A 27,959-nucleotide genomic window follows, 5' to 3' on the forward strand; every position below is an offset into this window, starting at 1 on the left:
TAAATCAGGATGATTGATATTTCTTTTCCCTCATCTTTTTTGATATATGAAGCCCTGAAACTCTGCTCGCTTAGTTATAAAAACATGTAATATGTAATATGCCATAAGCACTATATTTATTATTTCTATCTGGCCATGTTTGGGTACCTACTATCTGACTTCCTCCTGTTTCCACTCTTCATACTCCTTCCCCATCTCTGTAATCATTTCTAAGTTCAGTCCACTTTTTAAGCAACCAGTAATGAGAGAGACAGTGCAGTAGCTTCCTTCCTGGATCCAACTCATTTCACTCTACATAATGTCCCCTGTAAATCACAGGGTACTGTACTTTTGTGGATGAATAATATTCCACAACGTGTTTATGGTTTCCTCATTGGTTCATCTGTAGGCGTCAGGTTGGTTCCATATCTTAGGTATTATAATTTACTGATTAATGCAGGATGCACATGCTTGTGTGATGCAGGTGTCTTTCTCTCCACATCGATACTCAGCATCTGGACAGTTGATGGTGCTGTAGATCTAGTCTCAGTGTTTTGTAGAATACCCACCCACCCAAGCCTCCATACTAATTGTTCTAAGTAAATTCCCATGGATGTTCCCTCTGCTGATATGTGTATGTTTTTGTTGACAAATGTTCTGAGGTGACTGATATCTTGTGCTGGGGATCTCTGTCGGTGATAATGCTCAGCGTTGTTTCATGAAAGTTTGTTCCATTTGAATTTCTTCATGTAAGAAGCCTCTATTTAGATAGATAGATAGATAAATTGATAGATAGATGGAAAATATATAATTTCTAATGGTTTTCTTTTTTGAGGCAGAGATCCTCCTGCCTTGGCTTCTGGAATGCTAAAATTTAGAAACTATACGCTTGAGCTCCTTTATGTTCAGATATTAACTCCTGGTCAGATGAATGGTTTGCAACTTCTCTCCATTCTGCAAGTTTTCCATTGTCTTCACTTTGTCCATTATTTCCTATTCTGCACAGAAGCTTCTTGGTTCACTATAATCCAATTTGTCTTTTTTTTTTTTAGATGTCTCTCAGCCTACTCCCTTTTATCATTGAAAGTTTATTTTATTTTTATTTATGTTTAGTGTGTGTGTCTATGTGGGTGTATGTCACATGTGTGCAGATGCCCAGAGAGGTCAGAGGAAGATGACAGACCCCTAGACCTGGAGCTACAGGTGACTGTGAATATCCCAGTGTGAGTGCAGGAAACTAAACTGGTTCTCTGTAAAATCAAGTGTTTTTGACCACTGAGCCATCTCTCCAGCTCCCACCCTAGTCCCTTTGGTTTCTTACTCTCAGAATTACTGCCTATGTCCATATCTTAAAGTATTTTGCATAATATTTAAATTGTCTGTTTCAGGGTTTGGAGTCGCATCTAGGTATTTGTTCTAGTTTGACTGGAGCCCATAGTGTTATTTCTGACTCTGTGCTGTGTTCCTCTGGTCTATATGATTGTTTTTATGCCATGATATTTTGATTTGCCAAAAAAGTTAAAAAATATACAACCAACAAGAAAGTAATGTTAATAATGATAATGGTGAGATAACCTTGGATACAAATAGCACATGGACTTTAAGATTGGAAAACAGGCATGGGGCAGTAGAACAAACATATCTGACACCAGCAGAGCTGTTTCTCTATGTAGCTCTACCAGTAATCTCTGTGAATAGCTGTCCATTTCAGTTCTAGAATTTCTACAGCAACACTGATTTAATAACTTGATACGGCATCTCCACTGATCAGAATGATCAGCATGTTTGAGACTTCAGTTCCTTCCAGGTACCTTCCTAGGGTCAATGCAGTCCTAATCAAAATTGGTAACATGCATTTTTCCTCTAGAAATTAAAACAATAAGAGTGTCTAAATTATATGGAAATTTAATAAATCCAAATTAGCAGAGTAATTTTCAAAAGTACCAAAATAGCTTTTAAAATAATTTAGAAAAACTTAATTTTAATGTTAATGAAAGTGAGAACAATTGGGTTTGGCTTGGCACAAACATTCATCGATAGAACAAGCAATCAACTAAATAGACACATGCACATTTGGTCAACTAGTTTTCAACAAAGCTGCCAAAGCCATGGAAAAAAGATTATCTCCTCCAAACATGGTACTCTAATGATTGGAGCACATCACAAATGAACTTCAACAGTGTCTACTGTTCTATGCAAGAAGGGATCTAAAATAGCTGACTAATTATAAAAACTCAAAATATCTATCTCCTAGAAGAAAGAACAAGAAAATTTTCCTGTGCTTCATGATCCTGTGTTCAGCACATGTTTCATATATAAAACTAAAATGTAAGGTTTAAAGAAAAATTTAGTGAATTGAAATTCATCATAAGTTTGACTATTCTTGAAATTATTTTTATAAAAATTAAAATGCAAGTGTCAATTTTGGAAAAATATTTCTAATACATGTTTCTGAAACAAGAGCCACATCTAGGACTGTCTTAGTTAGGGTTTCTACTGCTGTGAAGAGACACCATGACCATGGCAACTCTTATAAAGGAAAACATTTAATTGAGGTGGCGGCTTCCAATTTCAGGGTTTCAGTCCATTGTCATCATGATGAGTAGTACAGCAGCATGCAGGCAGATGGGGTACTTGGGGAGTAGCTGAGACCCCACACAAGCAATAGGAAGTCAGCTGAGACTTTGGGCAGTGTCCTGAGCATAAAAACCCTCAAAGCCTGCCCCCACAGTTACACACTTCCTCCAACAAGGCCATACCCACTCCAACACAGCCACATCTCCATGGTGCCATTCCCTATGAAATTATGGAGGCCAATTGCATTTAAACTACCATCAAGACATAATAAGAACTCTTATCAAGTCAGGGATTAGGAGACATCAAACAACTGAAGATCCCTCTGAATGTCTGAAGTGATCCTCCCGATGCAAGTCAGTGAATGGCAGAGACACTCAGTACAATCTCTCCTTGGGGAGAGTGAGTTTGAGGATAGTATGTCTGTACACTCTGCTTATAATATCTAGATGGAAAAGGTGAATCACACCACTTTTTCTGTGTACTGGAAGGAAGCAGAACACTCCTTACATGGAATGGCACGTTGAACAATTCTAACACCTGAAAAACAGTTCTATAGCCTCGCCAGTGGTTAAACATTTCATACAAGGCTGTAAATATTTAACTGTTTAGGAAAAAAATTCACCAAAAGTTACAAATATCATAAAGCTCAACAGTTCTGCTCTTTGATACGTACCCAAGGTGATTAAAATAAACAGCAAACAAAACCTTGCCAGTGACTCTATCCATAAAAGCCCAAACTGGGAACAATCTAACATGTTTCATTTGCACACACACACAATAGACTATGACTGGCAAGAAGGACAAATAGGAGCAAAGGTATGGAAAAGATAACAACTACGGTGCTATCTGAAAGACTGAGTTAAACTATATATGTTATATGATCCCTTTCATATAAAACTCTAGAAAAACAAAGAATGTCAAGATATTCAAAAGCTCATATGGCTTCATAGATTAAAAACTGATAAGTTCTTTGTAAGTTTTATAGAGAATAACCCACAAATTACCAATATCAGAGTCTTAGTTAGGGTTTCTACTGCTGTGAAGAGACACCATGACCACAGCATACCTTATAATAAAACCGCAACTCTTATAAAGGGAAAGCATTTAATGGGAGTTTTCATGAGACATGAGAAGTAGTTTAATATTCTGCATCTTGACTTGCAGGCAACAGGACTGAGTTATTAGACATGGCTTTAGCATATATGAGACCTCAAAGCCCATCCCCACGGTGACACACTTCCTCCAACAAGACCATACCTACTCCCACAAAGCCACACCTCCTAATAAATCAAAAATAAATATAATTTTAATTGTTGGCTAAGCAGGACTTATCAGTTAACATAACAAGAAACTCAATCAATGTCATTGACCATATTAACAAATGAGACAAGAAAATGTGTCTCTAAGTAGATTCAGAACAAAAACTTTTGATCCAGTTCAATATCCATTTGTGATAACATCTTAAAACAAACTAAGGATAGAAAGAAACTTTTTTCAATCCATTTAAACACATCTGGGAGTCTAATGTCATTCTTAATGATAAAGCATTAAATCTCTTTCTACAATCACAGAACACAGGAGAATATATCATTTTCAATAGCCCAAAGAAAATCACGGACTAAGGGAAAAAAAAAACCAAACAATCTTCACAGAAATATATAAATAAATATTCACTGTAGACTTGAAGCAGTGGCGAGAAATTTAAAAACAAATAAATTGAGAGATACACCATATTTGAGAGACTCAATTTTGTGGTCCATTCTCCCAATGTTTATCTGTAGATTTAACACAATCTGGATAAAAAACAGCAGGTTATTTTGAGGAAATTGACAAACTGTTTCCATAATTTATATGGAAAGTTAAAGTTACTTGAAAAAGTTCAAAACAATCACAAACAATAAGACCAAAGCTGTGGGACTCAACTACCTGGATTCTTGTAAACATGGTGAGTGGGGGTTGAGGGTAGGGACAGAAAGGCAGACACTATGGATAGGGCAATTTCAGACGGCCTACGATAAACCCACACAGATAGTCAGTCGGTTTGATATCACCCCATGAATTCAGAGCAGGAAGCAAAGACATAAACTAGGAAGTCAGAATCAAGTTTATTGTTTGTTTGTTGTCATTTACGGACCACAGTTACGCTTTTTAACTTTCTCACAGTAACAATGTGTCTGTTATATACTTCAGCTTTCAATCCCGCAGCCCATACTCCTACGGCAACACATTTAAAACCTACGGAAGCTTTCTGTGCAGGTATGCAGGCACAGCATAGATAAGGAACAAAAACAAACGATTCTTCTCTCTTTATAAAGGAGAGAAGGCGGCAAGAAGAAAACACAACCTACCTGGCATCACAAGGCGTCATCACGGTGAGCGAATATGTGGTGGGATATGGGAGAGAGACAGAATGGTTCGCGTGCTGTGAAGAGAGGAAGATCTGGAAAGGTAAAAGTGGTGAGGGGTGGGCTGAGGAAGAGTGGCCTGCTCGCTACCAGGTGCCCTGGTGATGTCCCGGACTGCGATGATGCCAAGGCCCATATCTGGGTCCATGGCCCTGCTACACAGTCTGTGTTGATGTGCCTGGATCTTGACTCCTCCAAAGGCCAAGAGGACAGGGCTGCACAGAGTTGTCCCGCCCCTCATTGGATACTAGGGAAAATGGTCCTGCCCCTCACTAGCTGCAGCGCTCAGGAGCATGGGTCCTATGCCCCATTGGGCCAGTACAACAAAGCTGACCCTGCTGGCAGGAACAAGAGCAAGCTGGCCCTTCAGGTGGGAGCTTGGGCGGGCTGATCTGATCCTCATCTGCTGTGTGGTGGTGCAAAAGAGGGAAAGATGCCCTCCCTCTCTCACACCTTGCCATCTGAGGCAAGCAGGAGAGCTGATCTAGCCCCTCACCAGATGCAGCACTTGGGACAGCTTGCCCTGCACCTGACCTGGGCAGTTCAGTGGAGCTGATCATCTGCACAGGGGCGTGGGTAAGGCAGTCCCGAGAAAGTGAGGTGTGAGAGATCTTGTCTCACCCCACATCTGTTCTAAGATGGCATGGACGAGGCAGTGTTCTTTCTAACAAGTGTGAGTTAACGGGGAGGAGTTAGGAATGGGCGGTGCACCACATTCTGGGGGTCATGGGAATCAGCTAACCTAAGGTAGAGTTAGACTGTGAGAAGGAGCCTGAGGCAAAAGAATCAGTGTGAGTTCAAGGTCAGGTTGGACTATGGAGTAAAACCCACTGCAGAGAAACAAAAGGATAAAAAAATTTGACATGATGTTTATTCATTTTAAGTCTCTGTAATTCAGTTCTTTGACATTGTAGGTGACATCTGCTGAACACAGTGAAACCCAGGCCACTGAGTGTTCTCATCATGGCAGTACCACTTCACAGCATCCTGGCTGAACAAACGACCCGACACAGAGGAACTTGAAGCAATGGCATAGCTTATTTTGCTCAAGGGAAATATTTATTATTACCATTATCAAATAAAATATCACTTACTTGAGCCAGAACTGGGCAGGAGTAGCTCATGCCTGCTTCACTGAATATCAGCTGGGGATGCATGAAAGGGTGCATCCTAACCCGCGGCTCTCCGTAACTCACTGGAGCATCAGATAGGGTGTACTCTTGCTGTGGAGAGCAGCACTTACACACGATCACTCCACAGAGTCTGGACTTGCTTAGGACACAATACCCACATTCCTAGAGGGGCTGGGCAAGAGGAAAGCAGACAGAAGCTGTCATCTTTCCTAACACAGCCCAAGAGCCCACTTCTTTGTCTCCTGCGGGCCGTGGCAGTTCCTTCGCCTTTGCTTGTCTTCCACCACCCAGACATGTACTTTATTTTTAAAACAAAGCTTTATTGAGATGCCGCAAATGTGCCTCCTTGAATGTGTGATTAAATGTTGTTAATTGTTCAAACTGTTAGTCAATGTTTTCACAATCCATTTTAAGCCATTTTCATCAATACAGACTGGAAGCTCAAATTCTTTGCACTCATTATCCATTTTCTTCCTTAAAATCTGCCAGTCCTCAAGTACTTCTTTTTGTCTCTGGATTTTCCTCTTTTTATAAAACATCCAGAGATGTTTTTAAAACATCTATAAAAACATTTATAAAATAAAATTATATAACTTCCTCTGTGAGTGTATGTGTGTGAGGTATCTTTCACTTGGTTATTTCATAGCTTATCTAGATCATAAATATATCAACACTTCATCTTTTTTAATGTCAAAACTATTTCCTTGCAGTGTATTATGGGTTGAATATTAGATGTCTTCTATAGGCTCATTAGTTGAATGAAGGCTAATATAGTCAGACATTTTCTGTCCTGCCAAACAGCCCCCAAATAACCACTTCTTATTAATTATAAAAGCTCACCTATAGCTTAGGCTTGCTACTAACTAGCTCTTATGACTTAAATTAACCCATTTCTTTGAATCTACATCCATTTATGTGGCTAGTTACCTTTACTCTGTGCTCCCCATGATGCTTCCTTTCCATCTGGCTGGCAACTTGCCAAGTCTCTGCCCTTCTTCCCAGCATCCTGTGTGTTTGAAAATCCTGCTTAGCTATTGGCTATTTAGCTTTTCATTAAACCAATCAGAATGACTTTGACACATCTTCACAGTATACAAAAAGATTATTCTACAACAGACTTGGCTCCAGCTGGGAGTTCTAATTGGGGGGAGCTGTGGAACCTTAGGGAGAAAAGTCTACCTGGAGGAAGGAAGTGACTGGGGAGTGACTTTAAAGAGTATAACTATTCCCCAGTCAATTCCTCTCTCTTCTTCTTGTTTGCATGAAAAGGGATAATCGTCCCCAAAATATGTTCTAGATAATATTCTCCACCCTGATGATCAGACTCTACTCAGGTGCATATCTATAATGCCAGCTCACCAACACCTGAAACCCTGAGCCAAAATAATTCTTCCTCAAGCTTTTTCACTTCACTATTTATCACAGAGATGAGAAGTCTAATATCTAATAATAGAAGAACTAAATATTTAAATTACATATTACTTATCACTCACCAGTCAATGGACATCTGGATAATTTTAACTATTTGGTCATTATCAATAATGTCATTTTAAGTATTTTTGTGCAAATATTCTAAGTGGAAGTGTATTTTTATTTATATGCCCTATTAGCATTGTTTGTTGCTATAATAAAATACGATCAACATGACGAATGGAAGGAAGAATGCATTTGAGACTGGTTCCAGAGAGAGTAAGCAATGACAGGGAAGGTATACCAGCAGGCAGTTTGAGCAGGACGGTGAGCAAGTATAGCTTCAACTGCATGTAAAGTGCACGCACGCGCGCACACAGGTTCACACACACACACACACACACACACACACACACACACACACACACACAAAGGAGTGAGTAGGAAATGGGACAAGGCTATATAAATTCTCAAAGCCTGCCCTCAGCTAGGCAAGTTCTTTTAGCAAGTTCTCACCTCATAAAGGTTCTGCAGACAGCACCATCCACCATGTTCCATGCATTTGTCATTCACAGTATCACATAAACCCTAGAGTAGGGATATGCATGAATATCTGTACACATATAAATGGACACCAGAGGTCAACATCAGGTGTGTTCTGACATTCTCGAGATAGTGTCCCTCACTGAACTGGATATCATTAATTCACCTAGGCTGGCCAATAAGCTCTGGAGATATATCTGGCTCTGAGTCCCCATCCTATACCTGATTAGTGGATGCTAGGGATCTAACTCTGGTCCTTATGCTTGTGTGCCTGAATATACCCACTGAGCCATCTCCCAGTCCAAGAGATAATTTTCTGCTTCCTCTACCTTGGACAGTTATCACTTTCCTCTTGCTTTTTACTATAAATAGTTGGCATCGGCTGGCCTTTAACACTCTGTCTGGAAATCTCCTGATTTCCACCACTCAGTTGATTAGGTAAATTTTTATTTCCTGTGTCAATGCAGTTGGCAGTTCTGCTGAATTTTCTGTCACTGTGTCAAGGTCTCCTAAAGCCAGTAAGCCCCAACATAAGTGCACCAACATAAGTTTTATTAGGTTCTCCACTTATGGTCCCTTCTGATCTCTTGTAAACTACCATGAAAGATATTTTCATCCATGTTGTTTTTTGCAATGTAAGCTTTCTTATTTAAATACCCAAATTCTTTTGAGTTACTATGGCTACATAACAAACCACTCTGAATCCTTGTAGACCAGGAAGTTATTGTCCTTGTACCACTCTTGAATCTGATAATTACAGAAGGCTCAGCAGAGACAACCCATCATCACACCATAGCAAACACAGGTGCTCTGAGTGTTAGAGCTGAAGTTCCTGAAGTCACATATGTTTGGGCTGATGTTGACCCTCAGGTGAAGGCTTCACAGGCTTCTCAACTGGAACACACAGAGTCACCTCTGCATATGGCCTAGTCATCCCATAATGGGGCAACTAGGCTCCAAGAAAGACAGCACGAGAAAGTAAAAACTAGATTTGGAGAGATTATGTGGGCCATTCTAGAATATCTTCAGAGATCGTCAGTGACAGCCCTACTATGCATTCTCTATGTGACATGGTACAAGCCTGCTCACTGTAAGTGGAAAGGAACTTTGTTGAATCCCTGATGGAGGCTGGCAGTCTCTGGAAGATCAGAATGCATGGACATATTGCATTATATATTCATTATAACTTGCCACAGGAGTCAGGAGGCGTTCCTTATATAAACGATGCATTGATGGTGTCCTTCAAAAATAAAGAGCATTGCCTTTGATAAGTAATATAAATGTATGTTCCTCACAAATATTTCACATAATATTTAGACCACATGCTATACACATTTCAGTGTTCTATTTAGATTAGTCTGAAATTATCTGCCTGGATTTTTATAGGATCTATGCTGGTTTCTGTTTCTATATCATTTCTCTGAATCTTCTTTAAAGAAGTAAGAAAGTGGACAGAGACAAATCTTTGGAGCTATCAGAGACACTGGAGGTTTGGCGTGTTAAATGAGATTGTGCTAGGCACTGCAATTCTTTTTCTACAGAAGTGGGTCTTTTAGCCCCTGTTCTTGCTTGCAAAGTACATTGTATAAATCAGACTTTTTGTTACTGTGACAAGATACATGACAAAAACAACTTAATAGGAAGAAGGATTTATTTTAAGCTCACTGTTTTGGGGGTGTCAGTTCACTCAAGCAAAACATCATAGTGACAAGATCAGGTAGTCAAGCAGGTACTTCACTGAACTCAGGGTAGGCAGAAAGTGAACAGCAACAGAGGTAGGCCCAGGCAAGACATGCTCCCAGTAATGACCTTCTTCCAACAAATCCTGGCTTTCTAAAGTTTATCTACCTCTCAAAAAGCACCAAGGGGACACCAAATATTCAACCCTTAGTGTATTTTATATTTAAAACATAACAGCTTTAAATTTATCTATGGCTCTATGGCAATGATCAGAGGCTCTTTGTCCGACTGCCTCCACTTTGATTAGTCTACACTATCAGGACTGGTGACAGGGACTACATTCAGTTTCCTGAACAACCAAATCACAGTAGGAAGGAAGTCAGAACACAGTTGCTGGTCAGAATTAATCAAGGTGCACTGACTGTGCTCCAGCAAAACCTGTATTTGATGGCTACATTCAGAGCAGAGAGTAGAAATCTATCTGGTTAATATTATTATGGACTCTGACAAGAAGAGAGGAGGTAGATGTATTCAACTTTGAAATGCCATGCACACTTGGAGACCAGGAAGACAGACAGAACTAGACAGAGAGAACTGATGATTTTCCTTCACTGGTGCTCCCTAAAAGAGGCAACATTTCAGCTTGTGGATCAGATCAACAAGGCTGTATGATGTTGTTTTCATAATGGTAGCATTATTGCTGATGTTGTTATCAGCCTTCCTGCAGCCATCCGTGAGCGTGAGTGCTGTGACACTGGGAATGTCCATCACAGGGGCTAAACCCAAGACAGAGGAGAGAGCAACAGATATGGAAGCCACAGTCAGGGAAAGCTAAGTTGACTTCCAAATGAGAGTGTCAGATGTAGTGTCCAGAGGCTGCATCACCCAGGAAAGTGTCCTCCTTCTTGGATCAGCCCAATGACATGGATAATTAAGCAGTGTATTAGTTATTTATACATTGATGGGACTACAGTATCAACAGATTATCTGGACCAGTAATAGAGTTGACATGTAAGGAAGAAAAGACTCATAGCTTCAGAATATTCTTTTCATTCAGGTGGGCAAAATACAGGGCAGGGAGTGTGTGGCAGGGACTGTTCACGTCATGGGAGACCAGGAAGCAGATAGCAAGACAGGAAGTAGGCTGGGATAACATACCCTTCAAGAATCTACATTAGAGACTTACTTCTAGGTCCCACCTCCTAATCGTTCCCTCACCATCTCCCCAGATAGGACCGCTCAATGGAGAACAACCAATCAGAACATGGGTTCATGTTTCAAGCCAAACACATATATGGAGTAGGACATCAAGCTGGAGGTCAGGTAAGTGTTTCTATTTGTGACTCCATGACTAACTCAGGTAGTAGTAGCTGTTAAATGAAGAGGTTGGTTTTCATGCCCTCTGAGCCAGTCCTCAGCTCCACTGTTCCCTTCAGGGTTTTCCCGTAGGGAATGCCTCTGCTTGATCAAGATACTGTCCAAGGTCCTGAACATCCAGGTTCATGCTATATTGTGAGTTATGCATCATCTAACCTCAAAGATTATGATGGATCTCTAGAAACAGGCTCTGTATCAGTCACCCACATGAGAAGACTGATTCAGAAATGCTCCTCAATAAAGGAGGACTCAATTTCATATGACTAAATTCCTGATAGGCCTGAAATGTTTGTGGGCCTGATATGTGCCTGCCCTGGAAATGTTATAGAAACATTCTGGAAATGAGCACAGTTGGGACAAGGCTCTGGAAGTCCCCTTCCATTGAGGCGTCTGTGTTCTCTTATTAATCTTCTCTCCAGTTTCACTCACTAGACCCTGTGAGACTACAGTGCATCTGTTGGTCAGTTCTACTTTTTCACCCTCAGTTTTGTTCCTGACTGGCTTTTTGCCTGGAACTGCAACATAATAAATTTATGTGTGTGTGTGTGTGTGTGTGTGTGTGTGTGTGTGTGTGTGTAAAATTGTCCTCATAGTATGTTCTCAAGTTCTCAAAACACAGAATTAATAGACTATAAGTTGATGTGTGCCTTGTGCATAAATAAGTGCATTTATATAAAGATATTTACCCAACTGATATGATTCTGAAGGTTGAGAATCCCCATGTTCTGCCATCTGGAACCTGGAAACCTAGGAAAGCCAGGCAGTTTATAACTTAGATTTACACATGTGCATGGAGAATGAGGAATGCTGAGGACAGGAGAAGTTGTCATAGTGCATGTAGTCAGGCAGGGTATTAACTCATTCTTCCTCTGCATCTTCATTCCATTAATGCCGCAGTAGAATGGATAAGACCCACACTGGGAAATACTGTATGCTTTACTCATTTGAGCAATTCCAACATGGATGCCTCCTGGGCATGCGCCTGATAGACTCAACCATTATGCTGTTAAGATGCTATTTTTACATTTTAAACAAAATCTTACATATAAAACTTCTTGGAAATGGGATATCGGACTCATTTCTGGACTCTGTTACTGCTGAGTTGCTGGGCTCCACTAAGAACTTCTGGAGTCAGATGAAACTGGGTGCTTTGCAGGTACAGATGAGAGGCTCACATAGAAACTGAGACTTCCAGAGCAGTGTGAGCACTTAGGGATGAATGACTTGAAGCTGGAGCCACATAGGAAGCTGCAAAGCAGGGACAGCCCGCAGAGCTGGCCCTTTCAGAGGAAATAATGAGCTGCATGGCTGTCATTCTGTAGGATTTGACTTTTTTTTTTCTCTTTGGAAAATGTTAGTTCACCATCTCTACTGGAAAAATCTCAGCACTTAACCTGTCTGCTGTAAATTAAGCTGCCATCAAATTCAGAGATGCTGCCATGCTGGAGTCAAGGGAGATTTAAAAAGCATGGGCTTCCTCGGCTCCTAATCATATTTCGTAGTGGGAGCAGAGCCTCTAACCCAGCCCCAGCAATGTTCTTTGTGCTCTCAATTGTCCTTCATTTGAGGAGTTGGCTACCCATCTTGGAGCTACTGAGCCTTTGTCCATGGCTGATTCTGAACCCTCCTCCTGTACAATGCTAAGCTGTTAGTGAAGAGCCACGCCTCTCAAAGATGCTGTCCTAGAAAGTCCACATTGCGAATGTTCCCTAATGAATGCATCATCTTTCAATCGATAACTGACTCACTTGTGACAAATTTACAGCTATCTCCATGTCTGATTTTGAGTAAAACGTTGGAGCATCGGTGAAACCTCTGACTGAATGGACCCTTCAATAGGAACTCCTCAAATATTCATTTCCTGGGGGGTATCCTGAAAATGATGAGAAGACAGGTGACTCATTTTCTTCAGCTTCCCATGGCAGTATCCAAGAACAGCCAACAACAATCAGAACATTAGATGCTAATGAAGTCAGCTTCTTGGATCTTAGACTCTGAAAGCACTTGACGCTAGATGTTGCATGAGATGGCTCTACAGTCAGGTAAGGAGCCTACGCTATACCTGAATGACCTGGTGACCCCTCTGGTCAGCTTACAAAAGCTCTCTTGTGAGATTGCCCTACAGTCAGGTTAGGAGCCTACACTATACCTGAAAGACCTGGTGACCCCTCTGGTCAGGTCACAAATGTTCTGTCGTGAGATTGTGATTGCCCTACAGTCAGGTTAGGAGCCTATACTATACCTGAATGACTTGGTGACCACTCTAGTCAGTTTTCAAAGGCTCTGTGTCCTTCTTTTAGTCATCATTTCATTTTTAAAACTACTTAGCATCTCACGCTGCCAGTCATATAGAATAGCTCTAGACAACAGGAGAGTTCATGAGTTGTGGTAGCGGAAACAAGTTTGTCTATGTAAGAGTTTTAAAAATACTCTAACCATGTATCCATCAGAAAAAAAATCCTGTGACTTAATCCAGCTGACAAATGCATGGATAGAGTGTGGGTACTCAAGAAAGGAAGAAGAGGGCAAAGGCTGTCATCCAGAGATATTAGTTCACATGAATAAAATGATGGTGAAATATTAATTTGATTATGGTAAAAATGTGAGTGCTAAAGTTATAACCATCTAGAAAATGACAGGCAAGAAAATGGTATTTTATATTATGTCATAAAGATTGTGTAATGGTAAGCTGAAAGAAGATCCTACTAATCCTTATGAATCATAGTACCATGCAATCCTCATTACATATCAATATGTATTAGCTCTTATAAAAACTAGAATTATGAGGATAAAGTGATAGAATTACTTTTGACAATTTAGAAATATAAAAATAGACACATTTTAAACAATCTAATTAGTGAAAATTAGCAGACTTTATAAACCAGACTTTAATCTGTAAAATTAATCACTTTTAGTTAATCACTATGAAATTAATATACTCCCCAAGTGTCCATGCAACATTCATAAAAGTTGACTCTATGATACTTTAAAAAGAATTTCAGTAAGTTCCAAAGACAATTATCCAACATTCTCATAGCATTTATTCTTTCTTGACAACCTGTCACTAATTTACTCAAGTAAAACCTTCCTACCGATGTCTTCTAAAACTCTGTGGGCCATGTTGCTTCATCTCTCCATCCACTGGGAGTCTCAACATGGTGATTCAAGATGCTTTGGGAATAGGCTCAGTGTTAAAGAAAATATCAGAATAATCAGCTTCCACTTAAGATGTAGAAAGGTAGAAAAGTTATGGGTCTTGGATTCACAGCAAAAGGATGAATAATCTACAAAGAAACAATTACTTTTCTGAATCCCTCAGAGAGTGATATCAAACGTCAGTCAGTTTATCTGATATCTAAGGAAAGACAGACAAAGTACAGCTCTGGTGATGCTTGGGACAAGTTTGGCTGTAATACATAGCCTGATCCCTGATTCTTCTCTCCAATGGAAAATAAAGGTTAAGTCACTAGGGAATGGCAGGTATCTGGACCAAGAAGATGAAAGCAGAAATGCTCCTGACAGGTAGAAGAAGGACAGAAGACATCATGGTACTGATCACTGAGTCTCCCTACTCCCACAGGGGGAGGAGAGGACCATGGAGAAAATCAACCTTAAAGCCAGGAACACTGGGCTTTCCTAGGACTGAAGTCAAACCAAATTTAAAAAATCTTAAGGTTACATTTATTTACTGTGTGTGTGTGTGTGTGTGTGTGTGTGTGTGTGTGTGTGTGTGTGAATGTGCTCACATGTGCCATGGTATACACATGAAGGCAGAGGACAACTTTCCAGAATAAACTAGAGTTGCCCCTTTCCAACTACCACATGGGGTCCCAAAGATCACACTCAGGTTGCTAGGCTTAGTGGAAAGTACCTCTCTGTGCTGAGCCATTCCATCATCCTCCCACCTGCACATACAATTACTGCACGAGTGGATACCACTTTGGGGAGGGATCCTCTCTGAAGTGTAGAGTCATGGAGATGTCTAATACCCAAATGACAACATCCAGTGGCAGTTCCGACCTTACCCAAGGCAGGACCATGCTAGGTGGAGGCAGAGCTGGAGATTTAGTGAAGGAGGCCTTCAGGATCAAAGCAGACCTTGACAAGTTCACTGCCTGACCACAGGGACCCAACTCTCTGTAAACAATCCATAGAGGTAGTGGGTCCATTTCTGGATGCAGATGTTGTTTTTCTTAAGGTCAAGGATTGTGAAATGAGTGTTTGGTCTTTAAACCCACGTTGATAATGCAAAGAAGGACTAAACAGAAAAATGTATTCAGGAGGCCCAGCAGTTAGCAGAATGGAACCTAGATACAAAACTCATATGGGAGAATTGGGAAGGAGAAAAGAAGGAGGAGAGAGGAGACAGAAAGAAAGAATGAGAGACAAAGGAGAGAGAACAAGGTAGAAGAGAAGAGGAGGAGGAAAGATAAGACAGACACAAAGACACAGAGGTGAGAGAAGAAGAGAGAGAAGGAAAACAGTAGAAATTAAAATCTATGGGATGGGATTACATGAACTAAACATACAATTGGGCTCAGAAACTGAAAAAGAAAATGGAAGAAAATTTCATAATATAATAACTGAGAACTTTTAAATGACATTAATCAAACAGATTCAGGGATTTTTTTTTGCAGAACACTAATACTATCAAAAGTAAACAAAACAAAACCGTGAGGTGCTTTGTGATTAAATACTGAAAATCAGAGAAAATACTTATGGCAGACAGAAGAAAAGTAAGACAGATGACAGACAGACCAAGGAAGAACCCAGACAGCTTCATTTTTTTTTTAGTAAGAAGTCACACAAATCAAGTAACACCTCTGAAGGCTGAAAAACAAACAATTTTTAAGAAATTACACAGGACTTTGTACCAGGTAGAATTATCTTTAAAGAGTAAAATGAAAGTAAGTTTTCTGGGAAAACAAATACTGAGAAAACAAATTATCTGTGGCGTCTTACATTGAGAAATATTAAATTAATTTCTTCAGGCAGAAGAAATGCCAGACAGGAAAGTAAGCCTATACAAACAAATGAAGAATAATGGGATTATAGAAGTGACAAATTAGACATTCAAAGATGTGAAATTTATTATGTGTAAAATTATACCTCCATTTTTTTCAGACATTGCTTGTGACTAGTGATATTAACTTTGGTTATTGTAAATAATGGGCAAAATTGCACCTCTCCCCAAAATATGTTGAGGTCTGAACAGCCAGTGTCCTAGAATGTGACTGCTATTAATGTAGCTTCTTTCTAAGCATTCTTATTTATTTATGAAGTTAGTTGTTTATTTATTATAGTGTGGGAGAAAGGGGAGGAGAGAAACTTCTGTCTGGTATTATGCTGAGGAAGGGATGATCTTGCTGAAGCCAGATCCCTCCTTCCACCACAGGTTTCCAGAACCAGGCTTAGGTCATTAGGCTTACACAAGTGCTTTTACTTGCTGAATCATCTCTCAGACCCAGAAGTAGCACCTTTTAAAAGGAGACTGTTACATTGGTTCTGATCCAATGTGACTGGTGTCCTTGTGACTTCCAGAAATGAGGACATAGGCCAATGAAGGGGGACTACAAGTCACAAGAAAAAGACTACACTTTGGGAAGGCAAGCATGTAGCCCTAGCTGACACCAACACTTGGTATAGGAGATCCTTCTGTCTTTGTGTTACTTTCATTGGTTAATAAAGAAACTGCTTTGGTCCCTTGATAGGGCAGAATTTAAGTAGGCAGGAGATGGAAGAGAATGCTGGAAGAAAGAAGGAGAGAGAGCCACCACGGATCCACCAGAGTCAGACATGCTGAATCTTTCCTGGTAAGCCTCCGCCTTGTGGCGATAGACAGATTAATAGAAATGAGTTAAATCAAGATGTGAGAGTTGGCCAATAAGAGGCTAGAGCTAATGGACCAAGCAGTAATTTAATTAATACAATTTCTGTATGGTTATTTCAGGGCTAAGCTAGCTGGGCGGCCGGCCATCTCTTTGCAACAGACACTGAGCTGACTTGATTATAGATCTCTTGCTTCTGGATTCAAGAGAAGGAACTGGCTTTTAAGCCATCCAGTCTCAGGCACTATCGCCTAGTGAGCTCATGCCCTTGACTAACTCAACAGTTGCCAGGTTTCTCTGTTCTTACCACTTTTCTGTCTGTGATTTGAAGAATCATGCAGGAAGAACCCTTGGAACCATGTAATACTTTTTATTCCATCAGTCTTACTGCCTTGTTTAGTTACTTTTTCTGTTGCTATGATAAAATACCTTGACAAAAGCCAACTAAAAGGAATAGAATTTATTTGGGCCCACAGTTCTCAATCCATTGTGGTGGCAAAGTCCTGGTAGCAAAAACCTGAGGCAACTGGCCACAATGCATCAGGAGTCATGATGCAGACTCATGGATGCTCAGTTTGCTTTATCCTGACTATACAGGCCGAGATTCCAGTGCACTGTTCACACTGGCTCCCAGAACCGTCTGATAAATTTCCAGTTTGCTTTGACCCTAACTCTTGGCACAATATGTTTCAGACTTGCATGATCTGTGTTTTGTTTATGATATAAAGCTATTCTTCCAGCTACCCCTACCTTTATTAATTGGAGGATAGTACTTATAAATCAAGATTTGATGTCATTTCCTATAGCAAATACGGCTCTGTAAGTTCTCACAAGCTCCCAGACCACACCCCTCTCACTACCCTAACTTATACGCTGTGTTACCCTCTATAAATCCTGAAACGACCAGTCTCCCAGTTCTCCTTGTCATTCTCATGTCTTCCACAGTCCAACTAACATGCATGGTGCTGATCAACTGCACCTTCTAAATCCTCACCTTCTCCTCGACCTTCATCTGGCCAATTAGATAGTGGCTTCTTTCAAGGGCCACCATCTGCCTCTCATTCTCCTGTATCATGTGTCTGAAAACGTGATGCTAGACTTTTTGCATTCTACTACCAGCTAGACATGGGACTAGGTAGTTCCTTATCCTCTTGCTTCCTGTGAATGTCCCACATTCTCACTCACTGCTGTTCTCCCTGGAAGATCATTCCCTGTACCCCAAGTTTGGTTCACTGTTTATGCTTCTTGTCCTGTTTTCTCTTACCATTGAAAGAGATGGCTTCATCTATTTTCTAACCCCTCAGAGCTCCTTCGTTTTCAGTCTCTCTTTCTAGCCATTCTCTTCCACTTTCATTCCTGAAGCCAGATCCCTAGCACACAGTGAATATAGGAAACAAAATGACGCAAAAGCAAAACTCCAACTTACCTTGTCAGTATCTCCACCAATAATTCACTACCAAACTTTTTTCCTCTGTAATGCTGTTTCTCTTGTTTCACCATGATGAAAAGTTTACTGATCACCTTGCATTTATCTTAAGCTGCTACTTGCTATGGTTTTAGTTTATTCTTTACCAGGAAACATTTGTTAGGGTCATTTTTTTCTAGAGAGGAAGAAGGTCAGATGCATTAGATATGTATAAATGTCTTCCTTCTCTTTCTTATTTATTCTCACTGAGATTAAGAAACAAGAGGAAGACTTTCACTTCTATGATTTTAAAATGTGATAGAGCAATAGGAAGAATGCAACATTAGTACAGTAGAACTCCTGATAATTTCACAGAGGAAGGCACTTCAGCAGAGTGAATCCCAAGCTAGAGATGGGAACATCAGTGTTGATTCCACATTACCTAATTGTGTGATCTTTGGCAAGTCATTGTGTGCCTATAAGCACTGCGTTCTTACCTAAGAAGAAGAAAAACCATGGCGTTGTTTGGTTTTCTTTAAACTGTGGTTGGGAAGAGAGGGCTCTACTGCATGGGCTACATTGTTAAAGAGACCAATTAATATCCCAGAGATTTCTGAGAAGCAATTAGAGATTACTCAGACTGGAGTTACTTGAGTTTGCTGCTGCTATTGGGTTATGTAAGTAGAAGATTGAGACCTTGTCGATGTGCAGTCCTGCTAACCTCAGGACATGATTTCAGCTCCTCTGTTTCTTGTTATATGAAGACTGCATAAAGTAAGAGATGCAGGCTCTAAGGAGACCCTGCCTCATCTATGTTTCTGTTCCCTCCAGTTCACACCATCTGCAGGCTTGTACCTTATCCAGGGCACAGTGGGAAAACACACACATAGGGCTCCATCCCAGCTTTCTAGGCATAAATCAATCCAGAGTGAACTAATTTTCTCTTTGTTTGTTGTGGTGGTTTACATAAGAAATATCCCACATAGTCTCAGGTATTTGAATATGTGGTCCCCAGTTACTAGCACTGTTTGGGGACATTTAGAAGATGCAATCTTGTTAGAGAAAGTGTGTCACTAGAGGTGGGCTTTGAGAGCTCAAGTCTTCCTCTTACTTTCTGTTTGCATTTTCTGCTTTGTGTTCACAGTTAAGATGTGATCTCTCATCTTCTTACTCTAGATATCATGCCTTCCTATCATTATAGTCTCACCATCTGAAACCAAAAGTCTAAATACACACTTCCTTCTATGAGTTGTCTTGGTCATGGTGTTTTATCACAGCAAAATAAAAACAAATAATATAGAAGTTGGTATCACTGGGTGGGCTATTGTTATGAAGAAGTTGACCATGTTCTGTTGCTGTTAGTTTGTCTTTTGAATGTGGAAGCCTTCGGAACTTTGGACTAGAAATGTGGTTGGATGCTGTAAGCAAAGTTTAAAAGACTGTCCTAGTAGGAACCTGGAAGACAGGAGTGCTGAGAGCAGTGTGGTCTGTGGAGGCCAAGATCAAGAGGTTTTAGAGAGGAACAATATTACCAACTGAGCTAAAGGCCATTCCTATGATATTGTGGCAAAGAATCTGACTGCTTTCTGATCTTATCTTAAGAACTTGCTTGGAGCTAAATGAAAAAGTGATAGACTAATTTCATTGGTTGAGGAAATTTCAAGGCAGGATAATGTGAGTCCATAGCACGGTTATTAATAATCATTATTATTAATGATTGCTATTTAGGTCTACAATAAAAAAAAGAGCAAACAGGGTAGAAAGAAATACATAAGGTTACTTTAAAGAGAAAAAGAACACCCGGGCCCTCCCCTCCCCCCACTGCTGCGGGCCCTTTGTCTCCTGAGTCCTGGGAAGACCAGCTAGCCCTGTTGCCCTGCTGAGCAGTTCTTCCCAGAGAGGTGAGTGGGTGCTAGCCTGGGCAGCCTGCCTGCCTCTCCGGGAAGGGAGGACAGCCCTTCCCCCCTCAGCTTCTGCAGCAGGGTCTTCGGTGTTCCAAGGGACCCCTCCCCTCCCCCCACTGCTGCGGGCCCTTTGTCTCCTGGGTCCTGGGAAGACCAGCTAGCCCTGTTGCCCTGCTGAGGAGTTCTTCCCAGAGAGGGCTGAGGAGCTCTATCCAGAGAGTGCTGTGAAGTCCTACCCAGAGAGTGCTGAGGAGTTCTATCCAGAAAGTGCTGAGGAGTTTCATCCAGAGTGGGGGAGATGGGCAGGCGCCAATGCAAGAATTCCTCCAACAACCTGAAAGGCAACATGACATCGCCAGAATCCAGGGAGCTCGAAACTAGAAGAATTGAACACCCTACTCCAGAAGAAATAGAAGAAATCGACTCTAAGCGCTTCTTTATGAAAATAATAGAGGAAATTAAACAGGAGGTGAAAATCTGCCGTAAAGAAATGGAAGATAAGTATAACAAAAAAATTGAGGAAATGAGTAAAGAATTGGAAGAGAAATATACCAAAAAGTTTGAAGAAATGAGTAAATCCGTAAATGAAATTCTGGGAAACCAAGAAAAAACAATCAAACAGGTAATAGAAACAGTCCAAGATTTGAAAACTGAAATGGAGTCAATGAAGAAATCACAAACCGAGGGCCAGCTTGCTATGGAAAATCTGGGTAAACGAACAGAGACTTCAGAAACAAGCTTAACCAATAGAATACAAGAGATAGAAGAGAGAATCTCAGACTCTGAGGACACCATAGAGAAATTAAACACTCTGTCCAAAGAAAACAGCAAATCCAACAAATTCTCATCACAAAACATTCAGGAACTGTGGGACACAATAAAAAAACCAAATCTAAGAATAATAGGAGTAGAAGAAGGAGAAGAATTGCATTTCAAAGGTCCAGAAAATATACTCAACAAAATTATAGAAGAAAACTTTCCCATCCTAAAGAATGATATTCCTATGAAGGTTTAAGAAGCATACAGAACACCGAATAGACTGGATCAGAAAAAAACATCCCCTCGTCATATAATAATCAAAACACAAAGCATTCAGACTAAATAAAGGATATTGAGAGCTGCAAAGGAAAAAGGTCAAGTAACTTATAAAGGTAAACCTATCAGACTTACACCAGACTTCTCGATGGAAACCATGAAAGCCAGAAGGTCCTGGATAGAGGTACTGCAGAAACTAAGAGACAATGGATGCAAACCCAGACTACTTTACCCAGCCAAGCTATTGTTCACTATCAACGGAGAAAACAAAATATTCCAGGATAAAAACAAATTTAAACAATACGTAGCTACTAATCCAGCCTTACAGAGAATACTAGAAGGAAAATCACAACCCAAGGAATCCAACATTCCCAACACTGCCTACACTAACTCAGACATCTAGCGACCCTTCACAAGCACAACTCAAAGAAGGAAAACACATACACGCTACTACCCAAAAAAATGACCGGATTCATCGATCACTGGTCATTAATATCACTTAATATCAATGGTCTCAACTCACCTATAAAGAGGCACAGACTTAGAGATTGGATACGAAAACAGGATCCAACATTCTGCTGTCTACAAGAAACACACCTCAACCACAAAGACAGACACCTACTCAGAGTAAAGGGTTGGGAAAAGGTTTTCCAAGCAAATGGACCTAAGAAACAAGCGGGTGTGGCCATTCTAATATCTAACAAAATCGACTTCAAACTAAAATCAATCAGAAGAGATGGAGATGGACATTTCATACTCATAACAGGAACAATTCATCAGGAAGAAGTCTCAATCTTGAATATCTATGCCCCTAATATAAAGGCACCCACATATGTAAAAGAAACTCTTCTAGAACTCAAGGCAGTCATCAAACCACACACACTAATAGTAGGAGACTTCAACACTCCTCTCTCACCAATGGACAGGTCAAACAGACAGAAACCTAACAGAGAAATAAGAGATTTACTGGAGGTACTGAATCAAATGGACTTAACAGACATCTATAGAACACTCCACCCAAATAGGAAAGAGTATACCTTCTTCTCTGCAGCTCATGGAACCTTCTCGAAAATTGACCACATACTTGGTAACAAAGCAAACTTCCACAGATACAAAAAAATATTAGTGACCACCTGTGTCTTGTCAGATCACCATGGATTAAAATTAGAATTCAACAACAATGGTACCCCCAGGAAGCCAACAAACTCATGGAAGTTGAACAGTCAACTACTAAATCACCCCTGGGTCAAGGAAGAAATAAAGAAAGAAATTAAAGTCTTCCTTGAATATAATGAAAACAAAGACACAACGTATTCAAACCTATGGGACACTATGAAAGCAGTGCTAAGAGGAAAGTTCATAGCACTAAGTGCCCACCTAAAGAAAACAGAGAAAGCACACATTGGAGACTTAACAACACACTTGAAAGCTCTAGAAAAAAAAGAAGCTGATTTACCCAGGAGGAGTAGAAGACTGGAAATAATCAAACTGAGGGCTGAAATCAACAAAATAGAAACACAGAAAACAATTCAAAGAATCAATGAAGCAAAAAGCTGGTTCTTGGAGAAAATTAACAAGATTGACAAACCCCTATCCAAACTAATCAAACGGCAGAGAGAGAACTTGCAAATTAATAGGATCAGAAATGAAAAGGGGGACATAACCACAGACACAGAGGAAATTCAGAGAATCATTAGATCTTACTATGAAAGTTTATATGCCACAAAGTTGGAAAATGTAAAAGAAATGGACATTTTTTTAGATAAGTACCATATACCAAAGTTGAACCAAGACCAGGTGAACAATCTAAATAGACCTGTTAGTCGTGAAGAACTAGAAGCTGTTATCAAAAATCTTCCTACCAAAAAAAGCCCAGGACCAGATGGTTTCAATGCAGAATTCTACCAGAACTTTCAGGAAGAGCTAATACCTATACTCCTTAATGTATTCCACAATATAGAAACAGAAGAGTCACTGCCTAACTCCTTTTATGAAGCTACAGTTACCCTAATACCAAAACCACACAAAGACACAACCAAGAAAGAGAATTACAGGCCAATCTCACTCATGAACATCGACGCGAAAATTCTCAATAAAATACTGGCAAACCGAATCCAAGAGCACATTAGAAAAATTATCCATTATGATCAAGTCGGCTTCATTCCAGAGATGCAGGGCTGGTTCAACATTCGCAAATCTATCAATGTAATCCATCATATAAATAAACTGAAAGAAAAAAACCATATGATCATCTCACTAGACGCTGAAAAAGCATTTGACAAAATTCAACACCCATTTATGATAAAGGTGTTGGAGAGACTGGGGATACAAGGATCATACCTAAATATAATAAAAGCAATATACAGCAAGCCGACAGCTAACATCAAACTGAATGGAGAGAAACTCAAAGCCTTTCCACTAAAATCAGGAACACGACAAGGCTGTCCACTCTCTCCATACCTCTTCAATATAGTGCTTGAAGTTCTAGCAATAGCAATAAGACAACATAAGGGGATCAAGGGGATTCGAATTGGAAAGGATGAAGTTAAACTTTCGTTATTTGCTGACGATATGATAGTGTACATAAGCGACCCCAAAAACTCTACCAAAGAACTCCTACAGCTGATAAACACCTTTAGTAACGTGGCAGGATACAAGATCAACTCCAAAAAATCAGTGGCCCTCCTATACACAAAGGATAAAGAAGCAGAGAGGGAAATCAGAGAAGCATCACCCTTCATGATAGCCACAAATAGCATAAAATATCTTGGGGTTACTCTAACCAAGGAAGTGAAAGACCTATTTGACAAAAACTTTAAGTCTTTGAAGAAAGAAATTGAGGAGGATACCAGAAAATGGAAAGACCTCCCCTGCTCTTGGATTGGGAGAATCAACATAGTAAAAATGGCAATTCTACCAAAAGCAATCTATAGATTCAATGCAATCCCCATCAAAATCCCATCAAACTTCTTCACAGACCTTGAGAGAATAATAATCAAGTTTATATGGCAAAACAAAAAACCCAGGATAGCCAAAACAATCTTATACAATAAAAGAACTTCTGGAGGCATTACCATCCCTGACTTCAAACTCTATTATAGAGCTACAGTATTGAAAACAGCTTGGTATTGGCATAAGAACAGAGAAGTCGACTTATGGAATCGAATAGAAGACCCAGATATTAACCCACAAACTTATGAACACCTAATTTTCGACAAGGGAGCTAAAGGTATACAATGGAAGAAGGAAAGCATCTTTAACAAATGGTGCTGGCATAACTGGATGTCAACCTGTAAAAAAATGAAAGTAGATCCATATCTATCACCATGCACAAAAATCAAGTCCAAATGGATTAAAGACATCAACATTAATCCGTCCACTTTGAACCTGATAGAAGAGAAAGTGGGAAGTAGTCTACAAGATTTAGGCACAGGAGGCCTCTTCCTAAGTAGGACCCCAGCAGCACAGACAATAAGAGAAACAATGAATAAATGGGATCTACTGAAACTGGGAAGCTTCTGTAAAGCAAAGGACACTGTCAGTAGGACAAAAAGGCTGCCTTCTGACTGGGAGAAGATCTTCACCAACCTCTCATCAGACAAAGGTCTGATCTCCAAAATATACAAAGAACTCAAGAAACTAGGCACTAAAACTCTAATTAACCCAATTAAAAAATGGGGTACTGAACTTAACAGAGAATTCACAACAGATGAACTTCGAATGGCCAGAAGACACTTAAGGTCATGCTCAACCTCCCTAGCGATCAGGGAAATGCAAATCAAAACCACCTTGAGATACCATCTTACACCTGTCAGAATAGCTAAAGTCAAAAACACCAACGATAGCCTATGCTGGAGAGGATGTGGGGTGAGGGGAACACTCATCCATTGTTGGTGGGAATGCAAACTCATGCAGCCACTGTGGAAATCAGTGTGGCGGTTTCTCAGGAAACTGGGAGTCAACCTCCCTCAGGACCCAGCAATACCACTCTTGGGAATATACCCTAAAGATTCCCTAACATACTACAAAAGCATTTGTTCAACTATGTTCATAGCTGCACTATTTGTAATAGCCAGATCATGGAAACAACCTAGGTGCCCCTCAATAGAAGAATGGTTAAAAAAGGTGTGGAACATATATACATTAGAGTTTTACTCGGCGGTTAAAAACAATGACATCTTGAATTTTGCATGCAAATGGATGGAAATAGAAAACGCTTTACTGAGTGAGGTAAGCCAGACCCAAAAAGAGGAACACGGTATGTATTCACTCATAAGTGGATTCTAACCATAATTAAAGGTCTTTGAGCCTATTATTCGTGATCCTAGAGAAGCTAAATAAGAAGATGAACCTGATGAAGATTATTTAGCTATCCACCAGGAGGTAGGAAATATACATGAGTCCCAGGTAACCTCGGGTGCATGGGGGGGTGGGAGGGTCGATGGAGGGGGAGAGGACTAGAGAGAAGGGAGTAGGGGAGGAACGGGGAAAGCTTGGTGGCCGGGGATGGGGGGGGGAGGGAGGTAGGATGAATATGGGATCAGGGAACAATATATTTCAACTAAGGGAGCCATTTTAGGGTTTACAGGAGACTTGATTATATATGGGATCCCAGGTCCAAGGAGAAATCCCCCTGATTGCTCTCTGGACAGAGGAGAGGGTGCCTGAATCGGCCGTGGCCCATGACCATACTGATGTATATTTTGCTTATCACCATAGATCCTTCCTCTGGCGAAGGACGGCTATGCAGTCGGAGGCCCACATTGGAGCACCGGATTGAGCCCCCCGAGGTCCGGAGGGGGAGCGGAAGGAGGAGGAACATGGAAAAACGAAATCAGTACTGCGAGGGATGCTATCACCCACTGATACAAGGGAACGGATCTGATGAGAGTTTACCAGGGCCAGCCGGACTGGGACTGAACGAGGACGTGATCTAGCCAGATTCTCGGAATTTGGCCGGATTCTCTGACTATGGCTGGCCCGGGGTCTTTCTGAAAAGCCATTGACTATGACACTGGGACCTGTTTCCTCTGCATATGCTGGATTTTGGGGATCCAGTCTGTTTGGATGCTCGCCTTCCTGGACCTGGAGGGAGGGGGAGGGAGCTGGAGCTTCCCATAGGGCAGGAAACCCTGACTGCCCTGGGGGACGGAGGGGAAGGAGGGGGGGAGTGGGAGGGTGTTGGGAGGGGGGGAGTGGGAGGGTGTTGGGAGGGGGGGCGGAAATGGAAACTTTTATAATTTAATAAAATTTACTAAAAAAAAAAAATAAAAAAAAAAGATGTAAGAGCTAGCTAGAAATATACCTGAGCCATTGGCCAAACAATGTTGTAATTAATATCTGTGTCATTATTTGGGTCTGGGCAGCCAGAAAACCAATGCATGGTCTTCATTTATAGACTGGACTGTTTCTGGGGAAGGAGACAAAAAGCATTTTGGTGGCAAGCCCTCTTGTAGATCAGCTACACATCTTTCTAGTAAGACTGGATCCTGAGCCAAAATATGTTCTAAGCCTACTCTTGTCATTCCAGGACCCAGAAAATTACAATAAAGTCTGAGCATGAATTCTGAAAAAAAAAAAAAAAAAGAACACCCGGAAAGTTAATGCTGAAACAAAGGCCTATAGTTAAAGAGAGGTCTCCTTTTCTGCCCTGGAATAAAGGGAGGGCTGTCCTGAGAGCAAGACCCAACCAAGCTAAGCTTTCAACTTATGAAAGAGAGCAGAATGAGATTTCTACTCCCAGATGACGTTATTTGGGGGAAGTTTAAAGAGTGTGGTCTTGCTGGAGAAAGTATGTAATTGGGATGAGGCTTTAGGAGCCTAAGTCTTAGCTCTGTTTCCAGCTTGCCCTCCCTGCTCTATTCTCATGGTTGATATGTGAACTCCGATTACTTTCCTGCACTCATTGCTATGCTGTTTGCTGCCATGTCTGCCCACCATGCTGAACTCTTATCCTTCTGGAACAATGGTTTTCAACCTTCCTAATGCTGAGACCCTCTAATACAGTTCCTTATGTTGTAGTAACCCCAAACCATAAAATTATTTTGTTGTCACTTCAAAACTGATTTTGCTACTGTCGTGAATTATAATGTAAACATCTGATAAGCAACTCCTAAAAGACTCATGACCCACAGGTTGAGAAATGTGGTTCTGGAACTATAAGCCTAAATCAATTCTTTCTTATAAGTTGTCTTGGTTGTAGTGTTTCATCAAGGCAACAGAAAAGTGACTAATACAACTTTTAAACTCAATGTTATGAACAAAACACACAAGGGGTTAACATACAAGTTAAGATCCTGTTAAGCCAATTGATAGGGTTGTAAACCTTAGTGCAATTTAAGTGCTTAACTAATAAATCTCCTTCCCAGCCACCAGCTATGGGTACAACTTAATAAGAGTAGAAGCCAGGATTTTCCTGCTGCTAAACTGCCTTTCAGTCAAGCACAAAGACACATCTTTCAGCTGGGAAGCTCCTGAGTTGTCCCAGCTGCTTTGGCTGCTTTGAGAAATGTTATTCTGATAGTTCTACCTTGGAATTGTTAGTTATGTTATGTTAAAATGCTGTAAGAACATATTTAAGAAGTCTATAAATCAGTTTTCATTGTGGCACTAAAGATGCTAATTTTAAGGAGGAAATAATGGATGGGATTTTGCTAGAACTCTATAAACATTTTCCCGTGCCA

This window comes from Myodes glareolus, chromosome 5 (assembly GCF_982192425.1).
Source record: "Myodes glareolus chromosome 5, mMyoGla1.1, whole genome shotgun sequence".
In the NCBI taxonomy this organism is placed as follows: Eukaryota; Metazoa; Chordata; class Mammalia; order Rodentia; family Cricetidae; genus Myodes; species Myodes glareolus.